This window comes from Sparus aurata, chromosome 18 (assembly GCF_900880675.1).
Source record: "Sparus aurata chromosome 18, fSpaAur1.1, whole genome shotgun sequence".
In the NCBI taxonomy this organism is placed as follows: domain Eukaryota; kingdom Metazoa; phylum Chordata; class Actinopteri; order Spariformes; family Sparidae; genus Sparus; species Sparus aurata.
In genome coordinates, this window is record NC_044204.1 from 8335063 (window position 1) to 8352905 (window position 17843).

General features: G+C 40.2%; 1 long non-coding RNA gene across 1 annotated transcript; it reads right to left on the reverse strand.

The window, feature by feature from the left end:
• Nucleotides 1-2783: 2783 nt before the first annotated feature.
• LOC115568273 (uncharacterized) lies at nucleotides 2784-13653 on the reverse strand. The gene is made up of 5 exons (XR_003981359.1): nucleotides 13371-13653; nucleotides 11654-11745; nucleotides 6825-6874; nucleotides 4548-4582; nucleotides 2784-3988 (listed from the first exon to the last, which is right to left on the reverse strand). It is a non-coding gene; the product is annotated as an uncharacterized LOC115568273 (long non-coding RNA).
• Between the last annotated feature and the right edge of the window lie 4190 nt (nucleotides 13654-17843).

Below are 17843 nucleotides of genomic sequence, written 5' to 3' on the forward strand. Positions count from 1 at the left end.
TTTGATTGAGAGTTGGGTTGGTGTAGGTAATGCAGTCGGGTAACATCAAAACCTGACTCTCACCTGAGCCTGGCTGTTTTGCAGAGAAAGAAATATTGTATATGGATTTATTCTAATTTGCTTGTGAGCTAACTGATACTATGAGCTAAGGGGATTTACAGGATAGTAGCTGGTTTTTGAGACGTGTAGGTCATTCCTTCACAACACACTCAACATTTCTTCATTTCTTTATTTATTTTCGGCCTTTTGTCTGGCTTTATTGGTACTACAGCTTCAGAGATGACAGGAAACTGGGTGAGACACGCAGCGAAGGGCCACAGGCCGGGACTTGAACCAGTTGAGCTAATCGGCGCACTGCCATATTTGTTTTTTAATCTGTTTAAAAGATGTCAGGGAAGAAGCAGAAAGCCACCACCTGCCAAAGAGCTTGCCAGGTCAGAGGAAACAGTGGAGGAGACTGAATTTGATAGGGCAATTTCTTATAGTTGTCTGAATTTTTCTTGTTTTATCAGATTTTGCTATTCTTCTAATCTCTATTTATGTTGGCCCATCATGAAAAATATTTCCAATTGGAGGAAACTGGTTCTTAAATTGCAAAAATAATTGGGCAGGAGAGAGGGGCTGCCTGAATACAGACAGATTAATGACATCACAACAGTCTAATCTTAATGTAGAGTATTACCATTTTTCCATTACGTCTGCTGGCCTGGCTCCACATGGCCAAAATTGCAAGTGGAAAAACGATAAATGCGTATGAACATTCTTTCTAGCCACCAATTTACAGATAATACTTCATGCAGAGTGAAGACAGAGAGGGAGACAGCACGAGGAGTCCAACAGGGCAGGGAGGGTAGCTGGCATGGAGGTTCAAGCAATGGTTAAGAACAAATATAGACATCACAACAGTCCAATCCTACTGTTTTAATTTAAAATGAGACATTAAGACTGGCTTCAACCGTCCACATTTTTTTCATCAGCGACTGGAGGTCCCCTCCCCCGGAGTCTCTCTCCAAACCTTCGGTGAAACTTGGCAGCCCTGCGATGTGTGCCAGTGGTAAACAGAAAGAGGAGGAAAGAAACCTCGGAAATGAATGAGCAAAATACAGTAAAGACCTGAGTCCATTAAGTTAGATAAATAAACAATATTTTGGGGGGTGCTGAGATTAATTTCAGGGGTGCTTGAGCCCCCTGTTTTACATATTTGTATATCTATGTCCTATTAACATTTCCCTATGAGTCCCCTTACTTTTCTGATGAAAAAGTTCCCTGCCTTGAGTCAGAGATAAATCACCATATGCAGGGAGTCATAATAATCCATGGTGATTTTAATGCCCGGACAAGAGACACTGTGATTAACAGAACATCTTTCAACTGCGTACAATTACTATTTTTGTATCCTAACTGTGTACTACAGTTCTATGTATTTTATTACTCCCCAAGCCTGGTTGTCTGCCATCTACTGGCGACAGGAAGTAAGTATTGTATTACAGACATTATTCAGTTCATTCAAACAAGTGCCATTCAACTCCTTCACACAGTGTCCCATCTTTATCAAAAATGTATATGCATGGCAGGCAACTGGTAAACTGATTGCTTCTTTAATAACTTTACACCCCTCAGTGTGAAGGACACTAAGTAACTGTATCAACACACGCACTAAGCATTTTCAAATTCAAAGATATTCAAACTGTTAGGATGATGTCATTTGTAATGAAAAACCATTGTATTACATTCGAAACAAATCAAAATCAATCAAACTGGACTGTTTTTATCCCAGAGTACAGTCTCCAACATGTGTCCAGGACCAAGTTCTACACATGAATTATTAACATTTCACAGTAACACAAATTACTGTGTTCAAATTCAGAACCATCTAACCAGTCTCCAGTAACAAAACCACAGGAGCCAGTCCACCCAACGCACATGGGGGTGAGATGGTCTATTCATTCATTTGAGGTAAAAAAGTTATATAATGTTACTTTGATATACTAATTGGAATTGAGATAATTGGCCATGTAGATGTGCTTTCAAGTGTGATTTATTGGATAGTTCTTTCGATTGATGTACGTTTTGCCCTATGAAGATCACTGTCCTGCTATTGGGTAGTCAGAGTTGGCAGGTAGATTGTAGACTATATTTATGGTTGTAGGAAGGTCCATCATTCAAACATATTTCTTTTTAAAAATTGTTTTAATCTAATTTGGTCATGTCTGTGGAAAAGAACGTTTTTTACTAACTACTCCATACCTCATTATTAGATGTTGAACCAAGGGGGTGTTGTTAATCTCCAGCAGTGCTACAGGACAGTGAATGTGAACAACACAAGTCAGGACCATCGTCTACGTAGGGAGGACCAGGACGAAAACAGTTTTGTTACTCGATGCACTATACACCTCTGTATAAAGATGGATGACAATAAAGTCTCTTATTTCTTATCTCTCATCTCATGACCCCTCATATTTATCTGATGACCCTTTGGTCGACTGCTACATTGGGAACCGCAGGAGTAAAGCTAACTGAATGTAAAACAATAGCTCCACCTGGAGGAGCTTCAACAGTAAAATGCTGCTCTAACACTGATGCATGTATTAACAATTAACAGGTGGCAATTTAATTCCAAAGAGTACTTTTTCTTTTGATACTGAAAGTGCATTTTGCTGATAATACCTCAGTTCTTGACATTGACATTCTTATTTGAACAAATTGTTTAATTACTCCTGTTTTCTAGCCCACTCTCATCCTAACCCGTAGTATTCATATACAATAACTGACAATACATACAATTATGTATTTAAATGTTTATTCAACAGTGAACAGTGATCATATATTTTACACAGAATATAGACATTGCTGCCCCTAAGCGGTGAGGATAGAGGAAGGGAACCGATTTAAACCATCTGGTCATATGACATGTGGCATTGAGAATATAATGTTTTTTTCTATTGTTTCCAAACTGTAAATCAGTCAATTAATCAGTATTAATGATAATCTAGAACATTATTGCACAGTCACATTTATTTTTGGTATAATATTGTGCCTGGAATTGCTGATAGGCCCCGCCCCCAAGAACAGTATTTCCAGGAATCCCCCTTTTCTGATAGGTCAAGGGATTCCTGGGAAAACTGGACCCTAGGAGAGAGGATAAGAATGATGGAATCTGCCCGTCATCACATCATTCCTGACATGCAGAGGTTTAGCTGTGGTTTTCATACAGCCCATTGGAAACACTTCCCCATAAGAACCCTTAAAAAGGTAATTTCTCTATTTTTCTCTGATTCATCTGGCGATGCCAATCCAAACACCCAAACACCTGATTGATTACAGGTGGTAAACTTATTTATCTAAATTTGTATTTAAATATTTGATAGTAATGATTTGATAGAAATTAATGATAAGTACCATCCATGATCTATACTAACATATTTTTGAAGGGTTGCAGGCGACAGGAGTTTATCCCAGCTGATATTGGCGGTGAGGCAGGGCACATACTGTACAGGTTACCAGTTCAACAAAAGGCTGAAACATAAAGACAGAGAAGCATTCACAGGCATTTAACACAACCAGAATGAAGCCTGGGTACCATGAGGGAACCCACAGATGCCCTAGCTGACACAGAAAGGCCCCACCATGGTTTGAACACAGAACCCTCCTGCTGTGAGGCTGCCATCCTAACCACTGCACCACCAGAGCGTTTTCTCTAGAGAAAAAAATTGATGATAAGTGAAACAACTTCCCTACGAATGGAAAACCTGAATGGTCCATTCTCATCTAAAATCTTGGCTGACTGATCCTCTCTAAGTGTCTGTAAGCGCAGTCTCCTTCTGCCTCATGGCCTTTTGTTTCATATCATTCTCCCCTGCCGGATGCTGCTGCCTGGCTCAGACTGGGAATTCTGTCCTTCGTCCCGAGCTACAGTGCTTCATCTCAGACTACCAACTGACCAGAGATGCAGCACTGCACCATGGGCCGCAGGGATGGACGAGGAAGTCTGAAGAAAAAAAACGTCAGTTTGGATGGCTGCACAGATTTCCACTCTGATTTGTAACATGTATATCATATAAACAGTCTTCATAGTTGAATCAGAAACGTCATACAAAACAAAAACCACAGAGGCCTTTCTGACGTGAATCGTTACGAAGTACGCTTAGAGTTCAAGCTACCATCAGATACATTATGAGGGGCATATTGTACAAACATGAAACATGAAAAAAAAAAATCATTAAACCTGAATAAAACATGTACATTGACCCATCAGACTGGCACACAAAACATTGCCAGCTTCACCCAATAGAAAAGGAGATGCCATGAAGTGTGTGTGTGTGTGTGAGAGAGAGAAAGAGAGAGAGAGAGAGAGCGAAAGAGAGAGAGAGAAATGCAGAACATGGTATAAACATTCCTTGTCGAGTAACGATAAACAGGAAATTACTTAAAACCCCAGTGGACCTACATAATACCAACTTCCTGTCATGCTGCTCCCTGACACTCACACACACACTCACTCACACACACACACACACGCACGCACGCATTATGTGTATGATACTCACCTCTCTACTTCATGCTCCTTCTGACATGTGAAACTCTGAAATACAACACAAATACTTAACTTTACTTATTAAAAGAGAGACCGTGCACACACACACAGTTTCTGTTCTGTTGCTCTACTTGACCACTTCCATGTCATATGAAATGTCTGCTTGTCCTTTATTATATAGCCCCTATGTTTGATTGTAGGGGGTTATTGTATAATTATGTATGTAGTCATAACGACACAGATCAGGACAATTCTAAAGAAAGGTGCTCCTCTCTGCCTCAACTGCAATGACCATCTATGATAAATCATGACTAGCTAGCGAGCCAAAAGGCTAAATAACAGGACTAAGGGGTGTCTACTAACTTAAAATGGTAATGCAAGAATTGCAATTATATAGCCCTAGCAGCCCACTTGATGACCAGTTAATTCAGCAACTCACAAGTGGCTCTAACGACTCTGAATCTCAGAGATCATACCTTAACAACACTGTAAGGACACTCCAATCCAGAGTTTAAAAGCCTGCAGCTCCCCTCAAATGTGTAAGAACTGAAGAAGCCTCTTGGATGAGAGGTGAAACATCTTCAAGAAAGTCCAATTGCCTACGATACAGCACTTAGAACAATTGCATTTCATTTTCACATCTGTGAAATTGGGATTGATGCTCTCCTAACTTATTAGAAACCTTTAGGAAAAGTATCAAGACTCATTTTCCTGGACTAATTCAGACCAGTTGTTAAAATGTCATTGTGTTGTAAGATATGTATATTCGATGACAGGGTGTGATTAAAGCTAAGGTTGATGAATTAATCTAGACGGATTTTCTTTCATACTATGTAGAAGATCTATTAACATCCCGACAGCAATCAATAAATCAAATGTTCTGACCAAAGAAAAAGGAAAATACATGAAACTGTGGCTCTTGAAGGCCTCTAATAAGCCCAATAAATAAATGTTTTTTGTTTTTTTCAATTAGGTGCTTAGGTAACTGGACGCAGTTAGCAATGATGACAATGTGCTGCACTGACAGTTCACAGCAACGGAGTCTGCTCTTCGGCAGCTTGATAATTCAGTGACATTAAGCACTGAGTTGCCCCGACCCAAAGAATGAATGAGCAGATGCACCAGTGATAGGCCGTCGTTCTGCTGCTAACCTACTGTCACAAAACACGAGTCCCAGAGCCAAATAAAAGAGCCGCCGCAGCAGCGACACACTCCTTTAGCAGCTAATGTTAGCATATAGCACATAGCCCCAGGCGTCCTGTCAGTCTGCATGTCAGTCAGTGGACTCCCCGTGTTTTGGAAGGGTGACTCCGAAGAAAAGAGGTGGAATTTTTTTAAGTTGGATTCTTTCAAAATTGAACTTGCTTCTGCCCGTTTCTACAACCCCAGCTTTGATAAATTTGCGTGTAAACTACTTGGTAAAGTCTGCTAACCAGAAACAGCTGCTGGCTTTAGCATGCTGCTGCTTTGTGCCAGGAACCAAACAGGGCAAGAAACACTGGGCCCCATGAGTCAGAGGCTGTGTTCTGTCCCAGTGGCTCGTCTGGAGTGCTCTGACCAATCCTATCTACAAATGCAAAAGTACTCCAGAGAGTCATAGTGTCGCAGATGTGCCTGTTCAAGATAAATTCATCAATCCTACTCAAACGAAATCTTTCAAATCAATAATGTGATATTCAACTATTATGTGAAAACAAAGAAGTCAAAGAAAGAAAAGAAGAAATTTGCTGTTTACCGACCATAACTGTGGCAGAAGGGAATGTCATTTCAGTTAATATTAAATGAATAAATACATACATACATAAATGATATGACATAAATAAATAAATAACCCATGAAATAAATAAAAAGCCCCTGTCCAGGGTTGGTAACATTATTGATTAGGAGAATCCAAAGTTGTTCTATGTGTAATTACTTACAGAAATATTTGGGTAAGTTAGGAGGTATTTGGTACCATATGTGAAGTATTGGGAATTACTTTATATATATGTGTGTGTGTGTGTGTGTGTGTGTGTGTGTGTGTGTGTGTGTGTCTGTATGTAAATATATGTATATATATGTATGTATGTATGTGTGTGTATGTATGTATGTATGTGTGTGTGTGTGTGTATATATATATATATATATATATACATATATATATATATATATATATATATATATATATATATATATATATATATATATATATATATACATACATATATATATATACACACACACATATATTATAGATATAGCTTAAGTACAATAGATTTAACACTCTGTAGTTGTACCCCCTTAAACCTACCGCAGACTGTTGGATCTTCATCCTCGATCACAATCTTCCAACAGCAACACCTGATAAGAGAACATAGTCAACAGTGATTACAGTTTTCTCATGGACTTAATGTTCTCTGGGCACCAGCACTGACACTCAAACAGTTACTTATTTATATCACTGACATTCTTGATGGATCAACGATAGTAAGAAGACATAGAGAGACATATATAGACAGAGGGAAGGAACAAGAAGCTGGGTGTTTTCCAGACATGCTCTGACTCGACTTGGCTGGAAGCTCCCAGTCTGCCCATATAAGGCTTGAGCCAGCCTTTTATTTTGGGAATCATGGAAAATGGGATTGCAGCTTTGGATAAACACCCCCTCCAACCCAAGCCCTACCTCCTCCTTTAAGCAAGCTACATGCATTCCCTTTTCTAGTCACAGTGGGAAGAGACTCACTTAAAAGGCAGCAGAGGGAGACAAGGCCTCTACTTAACTCAGTCCTGCTTTGGGCTCAACAAGTCCATATTAAGAAGAAAGACATACTGTTTCTCTTTCTATGGGTGTGTATGTGCGTGCATGTGTGTGTGAGTTGGGTGAAGGGTGAAGCTTGCAGCATTAAAAAGATAAACTAGAATCACTACTCCATGGTGCTCCATCCTGTTTCTTAGTTTCACACCACAGACAGGACATCCCATTTCTTTGCCAGTACAATCATCATGATTTTCATCGCCAGCCTTTATTCAAATTTTATTGTATTTAACTGGTTCAAACCAAATCCAAGGAGGTTTCGATACAGAATAAAATGGGTGTCGAAATTATGGCAGGATGAAGATTTAACCAGCTTCCAGTCTGTATACTTAAAGAACTAGTTTAACAATTTGGGAAATTGGCTAAAAAACACATCCACCAACACTACTAAAGCTTCTTCAGATGTCTGTAGCACTTCTATGCAGCTTGTTCGGCTGCAGCATCTTTCCAGATCGGTTCTCTCATCTCATTTCAATCATTTTTTGGGAAGAGCTCTGCTATTTGTCCCTATTCACCCAGGACAATCAATTGGATTTAACATAACATACTGGAGTAACAAGCTATGGTAAATTCCTTGCTGGACAGATTAAACATGGAAATCTAAAACAATTCTACAAGAAAAATGTGGTAATTAAAGCATATCACAAAGCCTTTCTGCCTTCATTGTGTCTCCTCTTACAGACTGAGACTCGGGTCACTCTTTTATGTATTTGTAAAAATAATGGGTTACACTTTAGGTATGATAAAATGTATCCCTTATCTGCAAAGACTGACCTGGAGTTTGACAGCCTGAGCAGAGATACAGTATGACATGAGCACAAGATGAGCAAGTAGGCCTGCTTGCACTTATTGTTCTCCCATAGAACAATCACCCTCATTTACCAATCTGTTCTGACTTTCGGATCACTCAAGAAGGTAAACTTAAAATCTCTTTCTGCAGCTAACCAGAGACAAAAACTTGGCTCAGGCAGGGCCTCAAGAGCAGCACTGGAACAAATCAGGGATTTATCTTGTCAGCTGGCGAGAGGAAATATCCAGCAGCTGCTGGTAAAATTAGACTTTCCTTTCTTTGGTAAAGATAATGAAAAAGTGTAATGCTTCTACAGAATATAAAGTTACCTCAGGTAAAACAGAACTATGACTTTTTTTAAAATTCCCATATGTTGCCTGGGTAGAGATTGATTCTTTTAAGGTGATAGCAAGACCGTATACAATTTGATTTTTGGCCTAGACAAGAAACCTTTTATAGTGACTAGAGTTTGAAATGGGAAAGAAGAATATGAGACGATGAAGGAATGAAAGGATAAACGACACTGATGTCATGTCATTTGAATGTCATCACCGATGTGATGTCATCTGCAGAATAATGTTATGAAATGTGAATACTGGGAACATTTGAACCCTTTACCTCTTCTAGAAAAATCAACATTCCTTAGGCTTACAGATTTTTCAGGTTTCGTCCTAGTGCAGAGATCCTTATGAAAAGCAACTAATGGATCTGAGTAATATTTCCAGGCAGTGTCTGTTGTGCTGTGTGTTAAGAGGCCCTGCAGCAGCCTGACTGTCAATGCTGTGGATGAGAAGCAACAAAGGTAAGGCCACACACACTCACACACACACACTCACACACGATCTTTCCGTGATCTGTTATAGTCATAGCGCTGTCTTTTTTGTTCCATTTTGACATTATATATCAAACCGAGTTGTTACTGCTGCATTGCTCTAGATTGAAAGACATTCCATATTTTTTGATCCGCACAGTACATTACCTGAGAGACATCTTGAAAAGTACAACAACGGTACAGTTCAAGAAGACAAACAGCTATGGTTCAAAGTTCTGGATGCATGTCACCATAAATGAAATGCCCTTCATGTTATTAGACAGATCCCAAGGTGGTCTGTTGAGTAGGGATTCTTTGAAATTGTGAAAACTGAACTGAATCCTGCTCATCCTGCCTGCTATTAAACCGTAAACAAGTTCTGCTATCTGCAGCTTTCCTTCAGTCCAGCTCCAGCTTCAAACGTGTTTCATTTACAGTTAAAGGTAGACACAGGATACAGACAAAATCTACAGCATATGATGAAAAGGGGAGTCAGAGGAGCCACACACTGACTGATGACTGACTACTTTGTGTTAATTTCCATCCTGATCTTTTCATAACTCTAACTGTCCTTTGAGAATGCATATACAATTCCATTCCAATAAAGCCTAGTGAATTAAATTGACAAAATAATAATTCCTCCTTAAACCAAACATTTCAGCACTTCGCAGTCCCAGTTTTACTGCAGGCTACCAGCTCTGAGGGGAAATGTGTCTGTATGGTTACACATGCGAGTGTGTTTAGACAGGATTGTTAACAGTCCGAGCCATCTCTCTCCTGTTGAGCCGAACATTGCCTAATATGGATTTCTTTCTCCTTCCCCTTGGCTCTGTAAATCACACACAGGAAGCCTTGAGTCTATTTTACTGTCTGTCACACTAAATGTCTCTCTACGTCTTACACACAGACACAGAGAGAGAGACAGAGAGAACGAGAGAGAGAGAGAGAGAGAGACACCTGTGTAATATGAAATTTGTATTTTTTTCATTTTAAGTTAAACAGAGATGGATTACCACTATGGTGATTGAAGAGCTAAACACAATGTCAGAGTATAGCAAGTAGATCTGAACACAAACTGGCCAAGCACAACACATAAAAGTCACTGTAAAAGTAGGTCTTCAAATCAATTACCAAAGATGGTAATGCTTAACTGAGCACTGAGTCACAGCCTGATCAGAGCAACAGGAGCTTGTTGGTGGTGAAGTAAAGACCTTAAGGGTTGTTATAGAGGTTTTAGAGGGTATTGAAAGAATTTGGTGCTGTATGCAAAAGAAACCTTAGAGTACTATAATCAGTCTCGGGCAAAGGTCCACAACCTGCAGGGTCTTATGGCAATAAATATCTAAAAAAAAGGAAAAAGTGGCCTTATTGCTCTTGAAGAGCTTTTTGCATTAGGTCCTTCATTGGCAGACAGATCACATAGGTCAGAAAGGTAGTACACCTTTGCATTATGTGGCTTACAACATAAAGCCACAAGAACATTTGTGATCTTCACTGTGATGGACTACCTAACTCACAAAAGTGTAAACCTTCTGTGCGCTGATTTTCTCAAAGCGGTGAAAATGAATGTATTGCAACAAATTGTATGGTCAGTTTGTTGCATAGTTTTGTGGCCTGCTGAAGGGAAGTTACACACAAAACTAGTTGAAAATGAAAATGGCATGTCCAGCAGACATTCGGCAGAATACAATTGGAAGTTTCCTGGAAATGTAAATGTATCAGAAAATAGCAGAGGATTGCAGGCTGAGAGCAGGTGTAGATGACCGTAGATGATTTCTCAACTGAATTTCAGATTAAGCTGAAATATAGATTAAGTGTCACTTCTGCCTAGAGTGAAATCAGAAAGCTCATAGTGACACTGGGCACCTTAATCATTCATTCCAGATAGGATGTCTGTTCAAGGTGGAGATTTCATTCTTATATAAAGAAGAACAGTTTAATGAATAACAGTGGATCTTGTTGTTGAACTGCATGTTTTGAAAGGGCACTGCAATGAAAAATTATGGAAGACAGCCCAATGATGAATACCCAAAATACTTTTTGTGTGGATTCTTTTTTGGAGGAGGTCAGCCCTCTCAGTCTTTTTTCTCTTTTCCTACATTCTTCTCCTTTCCACTTCTCTTACCTTCCATATGCCGCTCCCCCTCTATCTCCCCCCCGCTCCCTCCTCCCTCTGTGAAATTGACCCTGGGAATCATGGTCTTTTGGTCCCAGAGGGGAACTATGTGTGTGCGTGCGTGTGTGTGTGCGTCTGTAAGGGGTTATGTGAAAGTCCCCCTAACCCAGTGCCCTTAAGACGTTTGACAGCTCAACAAATAAATACAGCATTTCCTCCTCTCCTCCCTCCATACACTTTCTCATGTCCAAAAGTTTCCACTACAAGTCAGCACACAAAAACAAAAAAAAAAGCATTCTTGCTCTAACCATTGTATAGTTCTCATTGAATAACAAAAATATTTGGGATATTTCTATGTTTGTGGGGACCAATTCACAATTCACACAGTTTGAAGGTTAAGACTTGGTGAAAAGGTTCAGGTTCAATGTTATTATGATTATGGTAAGGTTTGGGGTTAGGCATTAAGTTGGGATGGTTAAGCTTAGGGTTAGCAGTTAGGGAATGCACTGTGTCGCAAGGGTCCTCAGAAGTAAAGAAAGATAAATGTGTGTGTGTGTGTGTGTGTGTGTGTGTGTGTGTGTGTGTGTGTGTGTGTGTGGTCGTCCTACCTTGTCTGTTTCTTCCACACCTTTAGATTCTCTTCTTGGGTTAACTTCCGCTGCTCATTGTACATGCTGTCTCAGTCATTGATGCTGGTCTACTGTGTGAGATAAGATGCTGTGTGAAAGTGATGTCAGCCATACTTCAGTAGGGTTTCCCATCAGATTGTTCCTCTGTTTTTGACCATTTAAGGAGAATACTGCACCCCACTCTCCCCAAGGATCCTCCTCCCTCCAAGCGAGGTGAATTTGGAAACTCTAAATCGGTGGCCAGAAAACAAGTCCATTCCAGGCTGGTTCAGTAAGGATAAATGAAAACTGCATTTTGATGTAACTCTTAAAAGAGTGAACCAGTTTGCTGCACAGTTACAGTCCTGTTGCAACCCAGGTTCCACAGAGTTGGGACGAGGTGTGAAATGTAAATTAAAACAGAACACAGTCATTTGCAAACAAACAGGTTTATAAAGTCTTCCTGACCTTATGTGGATTTTTTATTTTATCTTATTTTTTCATATTCTAAGATCGTGTAGTTCTCAAAGAGGTGAACCTTGCCCCATCCTTGTTAGTCAACGACTGAGCCTTTAAAGGATGCCTCTTTCGTACCCAACATTAATACTATCACCTGTCACCAGTGAATCGGTTTACCTGGGAATGTTCCAAACAGGTGTTTTTGGAGCATCCTACAACAGTTTGAAGTCACCTCTGGCCACACATTTTTTTAAACTTGAAGCTGCACAAGCTTCACAATTTTGTATCAGATTGTGTATACGTCAGGTGTTAGTGTTTGATCACATTCTGGTTTATTTGCATTTTACGCAGAATTCCAACTTTTTTGGATTCAGGGTAGTGCGTTCTGAACAAGCACTGTGGCAGCGTATTTGAGTCAGTAACACTCTGCACGACCACTGAACATTTGATCTAAGTATACCATAACGTCGTACATTTTTTCTGACCCTCCACATTTCTTTTGAAGATTGCACTGACTTAAAAGTTGCTTGAGTTAAGTCATTTATCTCTAGGCCCCATGCACATGGTGTGAAAACAACACTCTTACATGTGCACTGCGTGATACACTGTGTCAGGTGGGTTTAGTAAAAATACCGGTTATATTTGTCAGACTATGAGATATAAGTTTTGAGGCGTGTCAAATTATGTAATGAATGATAAAATAAACAAGGTGAGACAAGTCATTACCTTACTTCATCTATTTGAAAATGGCATATAGCATAGACATATATACTTTGGTGTTGTAATAGCACGTATATGTCGATAGACACTTACAATGTTGGAATTGGCCAAAACATCACTTCTTCATTTCATGCGATGATGCAAGTGGCTGTCTTTTACAGAGGTCAAATTGTGAGAGTTTGTCCTAATTTACTGACAATGTTGAATTTGAAATTTAGCCATCAGAGGACAAATCAGTTATGGGAACAGTGTTTTTGATTGACACCACAAGATTTCACTGGTCATCATTGTTAACTTTCATCAAGGACAAGTCAAAACCACACGATGTAGAGAGCCTCCAGTGAACATCCAGATGGGATTTCTGGGTGTTGAAATGCTGTGCAGACTTTTCTCTTTTCTCTTTTTCTCTTTCTCTTTTTTTAAGGACTGTTAAAGCCCTCACTTACTCCAAGCCTTATACATTATAGGATAATGAATGTGTACATGACTTTAGGTAGAATGATTAAAATGTCCAAAAGAACTAGTAACGTGAGCATACCTTATTGAGTGTTCTGCTTCAGGTCAGCTGAGGTACTGCTTGGAGCTGTCATCTGCAGCAGCTGGTAGGCTTCACTGCTGGATTGTGAGGTCTCCGCCGCCGGTCATCTCCTTGTTGAGAGCAGGTTCACCCATCGGCATCTTTTAAAAAGCTAAAAAGAAAAATCTAAACTTTCTTTAACACCTTCACTATTTTCACAGTTCGCTAAGGTACGAATCAGACTAAAAATTGATGCTTCATCAGTGTGGGACACCGTCTGCTCTCTGTGTGTGTTTCTCTTATAAGGCAGATGAACTGCCAAGCCATGCGTTCCACTGTTACCTTTTATGGTTACTGGGGGCGGGCTCTCCGCCAGGGAATGCCCCCTCTAAACAGGAGTGATGTCAGAGGAACCAAGAAGTCTCAACCAGTGACCTGTTGAGTCTGTCTGGGAAAGATGAATGGACAGGAGAGACAGAGGGGTAAACAGAGAAGAGGAGGGAGTGAGAGAGGGGAGTCAAGTTAGGAGTGGAGGAGGAGGAGCAGAAGTAAAAGGAGACCAGAAGCTGAGAAACAAAGGGGATGTGAAGAGAGGAAGGGAGGGTGCAGAGAAAGAGGACGAAAGACAGGAAGAGAAGAGGATAAAGTGAGAAGAGACTAGATATTGAACAGAAAGGGAAACAAAGAGGAGTGTGTGTGGGGAGGGGGCCCGTTTTTACTCATTACATTACAAGATTACTGCCATTGAAAAGTAACTTGTTATGTTATTGCGCTACATGCTAAGAAAAGTAATGTTTTGGAGTGCGCCTCAGCATCAGGCAGCCTATAAACCTATAACAAAATGTCTTATTGTGTTATTTATATTTAACTTATTCATACTTGTTTGGTCTCAGCTTCATATGAGTCTTAACTGTGTTTGGCTGTCATTTATCCAGCAGGGACTGTCGGGTGGGACTCCTCATACACACCAAGCAGAGGGGAGGAGGGACAGGCTAAGATGCTCCTCGAATTGAAAACAACTAATTATGAATAGTTATGGATTAATATGACATCTGCTATGCTAAAGCCACTTTTCAATTTCATACATGACCCTTAAGAAATGGCTGTTTTTCTATCGATTTGTATACAATATTTCTTTCTCTGCAAAACAGCCAGGCTCAGGTGAGAGTCAGGTTTTGATGTTACCTGCATTGCCTACAGCCAGTGGCGGTTCTACACAGGGGCCTACAAGGGCCAGCGCCCCTATAAAAACTTCCCTGGCCCCCCCTCAAGTTTGTAAATGTCTGGTCTCGCAATGTTTAAATATCTAAGCAAACTCATCGAAGCAGAAGCAAATATCCGAATGTCAGTATCCTAGCTAGTTCTACACAATGTTGTGACGCTAACCAGGTAACTTTATCAGCCTTGGCTGTTGCATTCCATAAATAATACATTTATCGAGTAAAGTAATAGACCGTATCTGCCCATGTTACATAGGAGTGGATGGTTACTTGTGAAATAAGATGTGTGTCTCTACGTTGTTTTTTCATTGCAGCCTTCTTTGCCCCAGTAAATAAAAAAGTGAGAGAAACATGTCAAGGTATTTAGAGAGCTGAGGAGCAGGAAGAGGGAGAGCCAGAGGAGCTGGTGGAGGTTGGAGAGAAGGCAGGGGATGAAAGTGAGGGCACTGACACAGAGAGGGACATTCCAGAGGGTGAGGAGGAAGAAAACGTATAGGGACAGAGAGAGGAACATCAAGTGGATCCATGTGGATCAAGTACTGCACCATCAGGTTTGTGACGTAGAAAAGGTGTTCTCCTACATGCCATTTGCAAAGCAGTGTCATTAAAATTCATAGTACAGTGTATCAATGAAATGGTGCTTTCTGCCATAATTTATTTTTTGCGTCGTTGATATTTGATTCTTATTTTAAAAAAATATAATGTAAATATAATATAATGTATAAATGTTATAAATAAATGTTGTTTTTAGTTGTGCCCTATGTTACCTCGCATCTTTCCACAAATATCAGCAAGTCCAAGAACGATGTAGCAGTACAGCCCAAGTTGGGGCTGATGACATCATACAATTCCTGCAGTGCATTTTTGGAGTTTGCATCTGGGGAAATGTACACAGCAACAATTACAACACTGATGAATTCTATATGCCTTGTCTTGGAATCAGACATTCGACATCTGGTTAACACTGTTCATCTACTTTAACTGCATTTGAGCACCAAGTATTATATTATTATATACATGGACTCCTCTCCTCTCACTGGAGTCTGGTGTCCTGTCGGTTCTGATCAAGGGCTGCCAATCCACTGCAATATGTTGATCTGGGATGTCAGGTATTAACCACGTCTCTGTTAAGATGTATAGCAGTCTCTGATTTGCCATTGCTGAGTGAGCCTCAGTCGCCCCTTATCCACTTTACTCTCCTGCGAATGGACAGTAGCCACAGGAAGGTTTGGTGGAGGAGCAGCTCTTGGTCCAAGTCAGTTCAACTTAGCTCTCTTCCTGGGGAGGTCACAGCGCTTTTGGTGACGTCTTGTCCCACTGGTCTTGCGAGCTGCTCTGAAGATGCCGATTTGTTGCAGATCCTCTTGCTGTCTGCTGCACTTCAAAATCCCACATTTCGTTTTCCGATGTTGATAAGTGCATCCCTATTGGCAGTAAATCATGCTTCAGCAGAAGGGGAAAAGAAAGAAAAAATATGTTGAGAAAGTGGTGAGGATTTATGGAGCTACTGGCCACCGCATCAGCTTGCAGCGCTGAACAGGCGTACATGGGGCTTTATAAATCTGATAAAATGATTGTTTGTACATGTTTCCTGTTTCGTGTCTACACAAATTTCTACACCTTAATATTCACAGAAACTATACACAGATTTTCACCCCCTTGAAGGAATAGCACCTGGCATGTTCCTCTTTTAGACAGCATGTGTTCACACCATCCAGAAAAGAATACGTACAGTGAGTCAATGAAAATCTGGAAGTGACTTGCTTGAGTGAATTGTTTGATTGTGTCATGGATGGCAAGTTCCAGCTTGTGGTTCCTGCAGTCACCCGGTCAGTCTTGTTCTCTCCCGCATCAGTGTACCCCCCTGTATCTACCCATCATAACAGAGGCCCAATCCGCAGCAATGAATAGCAGCAGAGCCTGCAAAGTAGCCTAATTAATTCTCTGTTGCAGACTGCCGCCCTGGTTCCAGCTCTTTCTGGAATGGCATGCGGATGAAAACGAAGCAGGCTTTGTTGGATGTCGTTGTTCTCTCATCAGTTAGGACGCTGAACTTATCCGGAGACTTGACTTGTATATATAAGATTTAATGAGGCTGGACGAGTATGAGTGGCAATCTCGTTTACAATTATGTGAGTCATCAGCAGCATCTTAAAGTCTGATCTGACTTGAATAGGAAGTCAAGAATGTGCCGTTAGGATTGGTGAAATATGATCAAATGTTTTCGCTCGAGGTAAGACTCCAACTGCAGCATTCTGAACCACTTGAAGATTTTTCGTGGCAGAACCGAAAAGCATCTTCACAGCAAACAAGTCTGGATGAAACAAAGGCATGATTTAGGATTTCTGCATCAGCCATGGACGAGGAGGACCTGATGTTAGCTATGTTGCATCAGGTAGTAAAATACAATCTTGAAAAAATGTAATTACATTTTATATGCTGATCAAAAGAAGGGTAATAAACTTTGAGAAATAACACATTTGTCAAGACTAACTGTCACTTGTTCAAACTTATAAGTCATATAGTCATATAAGCTGGGAGATCTGTACAGTTTTGTCCAGTATGTCTAACGTATTAACCATTAAAAGTGTATATATTTACAGTATGCTGAGGACAGTCATGCCCTTTTCCATAAAAAATATCTAATCATGTTGCTCATCTATTGTTTTATTCTTTTCTTTCCTATTTTCTTTGTCGTTCTGTATTTCCTCCTTGTTTTGCATTATCTCTAAAATGATAAGTGCCTTTTTCTTTACACTTCCAGCATAAACAACCAACCCTTTACAGTTCTTACACTTTACGTGATGCACTGATAATAACAAGTGAATTAAGTAAGACTCTTGTTTATCCAAATTTGTGGAACATATGTGAATAGTCATGATTGGATGAAGTTATTACAACACTGTCGCTGTCAGAGACCATGGATTTTGTTTTCCCCAAATCATTTGACATTTTGATTGCTGTCTGGATTTAGCGAGATTTTATACAAATATCATAAACAATGCTTCTGAACCAAACTACCAACCCCAGCATCAATGGTGGGAAAATATTTGGTTTCAGCCATGTTTCACAAAGGCCAACCATGTTCAAAATTTAACATGAACTACAGTGTTGCTGTGGCTGGTGGTGTGGCTCCTCGTCATGGAAACCATGAGGAGGTCACTTGGAAAACAACCACTGTCAAATACCTACATAGAGTAAGGCAAGTCCTGAAAAGTCAGCTGATTGGTTAGAACAAAGTCCAGTGTGCAGGGGTTGTACACTAAGCAGAAGA